The following is a 7154-nucleotide window of genomic DNA, read 5'->3' as shown; positions in this document are numbered from 1 at the left end:
CTTAACTATCACTAGCGACTCTTCAATGATGCCCAATTCTCTCCTTTTATCACATGAGCGATTGCCGGTGCGCGTCCCGTAGTCTCTCGGAGCCACTGTTAGAACGTCACAGTTGGTCCTGAACATAGACAGGACACGAAAAAAAATAATGTTACAAATGTATCAATCTCTCCTAGATATCTGTCAACAGTTGTTCAACTTAAACTATATAACAATATCCAACTCTATATATATATATCTCCATTCTGCATCTTCGGATTATAGAACAAATACCATATGATATCGCACGCTCATATCCCCTAAACACCCCCAAACCAGGCCTAGCAAGCATAAGGGCACATGCAGTAACCCCCACAAACCATTATGAGGTGTCCGAAAAGTACACTTCTTCACCCTATTCAAAGATGCCAGTCTTGCTTTTCTACATGGAGGATTGTGTCTGCAGTCGTTCGTAAAGTCAGCGATTTGGTCTGAAATAAAGGAAAAGAGAGTTACAAAGTTCGATTTCTCCCTAAGTTTCCATGGCAACTAAAAAAAACCTGCTCAATGACAATCTGCAAGTTCTCCTGAATAGAACAATACCCCATATGTATGGATAAACATAGAGACGGTAGCCCCCAAACACCCCAAAACAGGAGCAACGCATAAGGGCAATTGCAGTTGAAAATCTGGGGGCTGCTCTCTATGTGTACTACTTGTAGTTTTTCAGTCTAAAACACCCCCCAAACTGTGAAATAACCCCCACAAACCATATATGTCCGAAAAGTACACTTCTTCACCTATTCAAAGATGCCATTCTTGCTTTTCTACATGGAGGATTGTGTCTGCAGTCGTTCGTAGAAGTCAGCGATTTGGTCTGAAATAAAGGAAAAGAGAGTTACAAAGTTTGATTTCTCCCTAAGTTTCCATGGCAACTAAAAAAAACCTGCTCAATGACAATCTGCAAGTTCTCCTGAATAGAACAATACCCCATATGTATGGATAAACATAGAGACGTAGCCCCCAAACACCCCAAAACAGGAGCAACGCATAAGGGCAATTGCAGTTGAAAATCTGGGGGCTGCTCTCTATGTGTACTACTTGTAGTTTTTCAGTCTAAACACCCCCCAAACTGTGAAATAACCCCCACAAACCATATATGTCCGAAAAGTACACTTCTTCACCTATTCAAAGATGCCATTCTTGCTTTTCTACATGGAGGATTGTGTCTGCAGTCGTTCGTAGAAGTCAGCGATTTGGTCTGAAATAAAGGAAAAGAGAGTTAAAAAGTTCGATTTCTTCCTAAGTTTCCATGGCAACTAAAAAAAACCTGCTCAATGACAATCTGCAAGTTCCCCTGAATAGAACGATACTCCATTCGTATGGATACACATAGAGACGCAGCCACCGAACACCTCAAAACAGGCACAATGCATAATATTGGGGCTGTGAATTTATGTGCAGTTCTCAACTCTTTTCATTCTAAACTGCCCCTTACCTGTGAAATAACCCCCACAAGCCATCTATTTCCTAAAAGTACACTTCTTCAGCTTTTCAAAGATGCCATTCTTTCTTTTCTACACAGAGAATTGTGGCTGCAGTTCTTTGTAGAAGACAGCGATTTGGTCTGAAATAAAGGAAAAGAGAGTTACAAAGTTCGATTTCTCCCTAAGTTTCCATGACAACTAACAAAAACCTGCTCAATGGCAATCTGCAAGTTCCCCTGAATAAAACGATACCCCATATGTATGGATACACATAGAGACGCAGCCACCCAACACCCCAACACAGGCACAATGCATAATATTCGGGCTGTGAAGTTATGTGAATGCATCCATATTTTATCCTAAACTGTCCCTAAACAATAAAATAACCCCCACAAACTATAGATTTCTTGAAAATAAACACCTTCAACTATTCAGAGATGCCATTCCTGCTTTACTACGTGGATAATTGTGGCCACAATCCTTTGTAGAACTCAGTGCTTTGGTCTGAAATAAAGGAAAAGACAATTTACAAAGTTAGATTTATACCCAATAATTTTGGGACTACTCTGATGGATCTGCATCTGGGCCCCACTACCCCAAAAATATATTTCACTCACCCTTTTCGATTTAGTGGAGCGTCTGAGTTTCATCTGTCCTGTTGTGCAACGACTTCATCTGTCCTGTTGTGCTTCTTCCTACACTTCACCAATGACAAAATCTGTACCACATTTGCAAATATATTTACCAACAGAATCCATAGTAATCATGCAAAAAATGTAGGATAGGAAGGAGCATTACAATCCGCAGACTTGGCTGCAAAATACCTTTATTGTCACAACATGTTTCGGATCATCATGGATCCTCACTTGAAAAAGGATCCATGATGATCCGAAACATGCTGTGACAATAAAGGTATTTTGCAGCCAAGTCTGCGGATTGTAATGCTCCTTCCTATCCTACATTTTTTGCATGAGTAAAAGTTTGGCCTGGCTGGTGTGGCCTGAGTAGGAAAGTGAGCTACACAGGTGGAGATCGTTTGGACAAAACTTAATTTTTGCAAGAATCCATAGTACATTTGACCCATAAATTATGCAAGTGTCCTAAGAAGTGCACACCAGAAGTTTGTAAAAAAGCTGGTGCCCTACTGGTGGCAGACATGGCACGTGATCAAAGTACTATTCCTATTCAGAGAGCCACTGCAACTTGTCCAACCTAATTACTGCATAAATATTCAATGTGCGCTACAAGTACAAAAAAAATGGATTGTTCCAACCACAACTTTTCGGGAAAAAGATTCTGAATGCCTACACTATAAACAATTCTAAATGGAAGACCATAGTGTTCCGCCACCCTGTGCTCAAAAACCGAAAACTGAAGACATGCTACCCACAAATCCAGAGATGCCTAAATCTACAAAAACAAATGCAAATGTTGCCCAGAAATACAGACAAAACTATAGATAAATGCGCTGATAGAGGAGCTTTTGAGGTGCCAGTAAAAAAAAAAACTTGTGGCATCAGCATTAGAGATGCACATCATCCCATGTATTCATCACACACCACAAGTTCTATCGTGCGCCCTCTCGACCAACCAGCACCTCAGTTTGCTATAGCACCAGCGCAATACAAATGCTATCCATAAAACTACAACTGGCCTAAAGCACCATAGCTCAACACAAAAGCTGAATGCATAGACTAAGAACAAACCTACATACAATTGTTTTTACTGCTACACTGCACAAAAAAATTGCTCACCCTGTGCCAAATTCTACACCATAAATCACTACCAAGATCACTACTATACAGAAAAAAAAATGCCAACTTTTGCATCGTCAAACTTTTTTTATCAATATCTATAGATTACCAATATCTATAACCTAGTTATAAGCCAAGTAGGTACCTGCCAAAATGTTAAATCTCAAGGGGGGCTTGAATCTGAAAAACCACTGCACAAAACAAAAGAAATGCACATCATTTTGCCAGCACATATAACCAGTTATTGCTAGTTCATGCATAAAAACCTAGAGCGTGAAATGTTAGAACTCGATGGGGGGCTTGAATCCAAAAAACCACTGCACAAAACACAAAAAAGCGCATCATTCTGCCAGCACACCTAACCAGTTATCGCTAGCGTGTGCATAAAAACCTAGAGCGTAAAATGTTAGATCTCAATAAGGGGCTTGAACCTGAAAATAAAGAACAAAGAAGGACCGCTACTGCTCACCGCTCTTGCCTATATCCAGGTGCTCAGTCAAACAGTGTCCCCACTGTGGACGCTACAAAACTCGACAGACAGGCGGCACTTCTGGAATAGGTTTATTGGGGTTGCTGCTGTAAAAACCTAACGCGTTTCGGGAGTAGATCCCTTAGTCATAGGACCTATGACTAAGGGATCTACTCCCGAAACACGTTAGGTTTTACAGCAGCAACCCCAATAAACCTATTCCAGAAGTGCCGTCTGTCTGCCGAGTCTTGAACCTGAAAAACCACTGCACAAAATACAAAAGAAAAAGCACATCGTTTTGCCAGCACACCTAACCAGTTATTGCTAGCGTGTGCATAGACACCTAGCGTGTGAAATGTTATATCTCAAAAGGGGCTTGAACCTGAAAAAACCACTGCACAATCACAACTTCAAAAAAACACGAAATAAAAAGCATCACTTTGCCAGCATGTGCATAAAAACAGAGCATGCCAAGTTTACTACATCCTTTTACCACCAACAAACCCAGAGAACCCTAACCTACCAACACAACTCATGGCCTCTCGTAGTGTACCACAGTGTGGTACACCTCAAAACAGGGTTGGAAACACAAAGCAGGCTTGCTAGGACACTTGGGACAAAAATATCGCACATCTTTTCGAACACCCCTGGAACGGCAAACCTTACAAGTTCTCTGGGCATATCTTTTATTAGGAGTTGGTGGAATTTGTGCAATGAAATGCTTACCCACCATTCGGGCAACATTGTCATTGCCAGGCATTTCTGGAACCTCCTGTACATCACCAAACAAAAGGGCAGGGAGCAGTTGCAGCAGATAATTGTATAAAGACAATTTTGGGCCTGGTACTGCCGCCTTGTAAACGACATAGGAATTATAAAGGGCCATTTGAATCATGTAAATTGCTGCTTTTTTGTACCAGGCCCTGGTTTTTCTGGTGGCGTCATAGTAAGTTTGAATTTGGTCTGTTTTATCAACGCCACCCATATGCTTACTATATTCTTTACAACAGAGTGGCTTTGATTTTGCGGGCCTGCCACGTCTGTGTTGGACAACTACACTCTCATTGTGGATAGTAGTAAGCATACAAACATTTTTTGTGTCTGCAAATTTTAGTGCCAGGAGCTCATCACTTCTAAGAGCATAAACTTCTCCACGTTTTAATTTCTTTTGCACCAGTTCCTTAGGCAGTCCTTTGCGGTTTTGCCTAACGGTGCCACAGGCTGGGGTGTCCAACCAGTAAAGCGTTCTAAATAAGGGGATGCTAGTGTAGAAGTTATCCACGTATAAGTGGTAACCTCGGCCCAACAGTGGAGATATGAGCTCCCAGACAATTTACCACTGGCAGTCAAATCAAGGGGACAACCGGGGGGGTCCAAATTAGTGTCCTTTCCCTCATAGAACATGAAAGAATTAGTATAGCCCGTGCTGCTTTCGCAGAGTTTGTAAAATTTCATCCCATAGCGAGAACGCTTACTAGGGATGTATTGGCGGAATCTTAGGCGCCCTTTGAAGAGCAAAAGGGACTCGTCCACACATATATTTTGGGAGAGGGTGTAGACCTCTGCGAAGCGCTGAGACAGGCTATCTATAAGGGGCCTCAATTTGTAAAGCCTGTCGTGACCGGGCTCATTAGGGGGAACAGCCGCTGCATTGTTGCTAAAATGAAGAAACCGCAGTAAAATTTGGTAGCGGTTTCTTGGCATAACGGCTGAAAAAAGAGGGATGGAAAGGACTGTAGTGGTATCCCAGTATGAAGCTAAGGTATTGCGTTCTACGAGTCCCATTGCCAATGTGAGCGCCAGGAATCTTTTGATTTCATTTACAGTAGTGGGATACCACGCCTGGGCTCTTGAATACCCTGGTAAAGGGTGGCTGGCAAGATACTGCTCAGCGTATAAATTTGTGTACTGGACCATGTCCTGTAGGATGGCCTCTGTGATAAAAAGATTGAAGAAATCTATGATTTGAAAGTTAGTGGTGTCCACCTTGACGCCCGCGACTGCAGTGAATGGGGGAATTTCGGGGGCATAATTACAGGGAGGCCCCCACATAGGCGCTCCAACTGCTGCATCATCACTACCCTCACCCTCTTCAACCTCCATGGGTGCATCTGGCACACTGCCACCAGCCTCTGCCTCTGCCTCTTCCTCTGCTTCTTCAGCAGTAAGCGTGCCGCCACTACTAGCCTCTGCGCTAATAGTGCTGCTATCACCAATCTCTGATTCCTCACTAGAGTCATCAGATGGGACATACTCAGAATCGGAATTACTAAATTCCTCTGAGCTGGAGTCCTCGCAATACCTAGCCGCTTCCTCAGCGGTATAAAACCGTTTGGCCATTGTGCCAGAAATTTACAGACAACTACAAAGCTAAGAATCAATAGGCAAGTCAAACAAATAAAAAAAAAAGCTAATACAATCAACCACAAGAAAAAAAAAAAAAAGCAAGCCAGCAAGATGACTGAGACCCCTGCTAATATAAACAACCAGAAGAAAAAAAAAAGCAAGGCTGCCAGATATGACCAACAGTTAACCCCTGCTAACAGAAACAACCAGAATAAAAAAAAAAAAAAAAAGCAAGACAGCAAGATGACTGAGACCCCTGCTAATATAAACAACCAGAAGAAAAAAAAAAAGCAAGGCTGCAAGATATGACCAACAGTTAACCCCTGCTAATATAAACAACCAGAAGAAAAAAAAAGCAAGGCTGCAAGATATGACCAACAGTTAACCCCTGCTAACAGAAACAACCAGAAGAAAAAAAAAAAGCAAGGCAGCAAGATATGACCAACAGTTAACCCCTGCTAATATAAACAACCAGAAGAAAAAAAAAAAGCAAGGCTGCAAGATATGACCAACAGTTAACCCCTGCTAACAGAAACAACCAGAAGAAGAAAAAAAAGCAAGGCAGCAAGATATGACCAATACAAACAAGCAGAAGGAAAAAACCTTGAGCTTGAACAAATGAACCTTATGGAATGCTATGGAATAAAGATATGGCACAGTTTACAATCCACGTAATCCCTGACTTTCTGGAACAATCACCTAAAATCAGAAAACAGAATAAGACCACTAAATGGTGTCACAGCAAAGGGAACTATCTTTTGGGGCACTAAACAAGCAATAAAGTGTGCAATAAACAGTGCAAAGAAAACTCCTGAAAAATCACTAAAATGCAACACTACTCAAAGCAATAAAAGAACAGCGAATACACTAAAATCAGCGGTCAAGGGTCCTAGATTCACTAGTGACCTACAAAGGGAACTTTTTCGGGGGAACTAAGCAAGCAGTAAAAACAGCTAAAGCAATAAAAAAACTGTTATTGGAGTGAAATTGGTGGTCAGAACTATAGATCCACCAGCGTCACTGCAAATGGAAAGTTTTTGGGGAACTAAACTAGCAGCAAAGAACAATGCAAAGGGTAAACGTAATAAAACCACCAAAAGCAATACAGTGAACAGTTAT

At 41.7% G+C, this 7154-nt stretch overlaps 1 long non-coding RNA gene across 1 annotated transcript; it reads right to left on the bottom strand.

Annotated features, from left to right (window-relative positions):
• Window positions 1–1559: 1559 nt before the first annotated feature.
• On the bottom strand, window positions 1560–2235 carry LOC121401197. The gene is made up of 3 exons (XR_005966167.1): window positions 2084–2235; window positions 1888–1970; window positions 1560–1606 (listed from the first exon to the last, which is right to left on the bottom strand). It is a non-coding gene; the product is annotated as an uncharacterized LOC121401197 (long non-coding RNA).
• Between the last annotated feature and the right edge of the window lie 4919 nt (window positions 2236–7154).

Source organism: Xenopus laevis, chromosome 1L (assembly GCF_017654675.1).
Source record: "Xenopus laevis strain J_2021 chromosome 1L, Xenopus_laevis_v10.1, whole genome shotgun sequence".
NCBI lineage: Eukaryota > Metazoa > Chordata > Amphibia > Anura > Pipidae > Xenopus > Xenopus laevis.
This window is presented reverse-complemented; position numbering and strand designations above follow the sequence as displayed.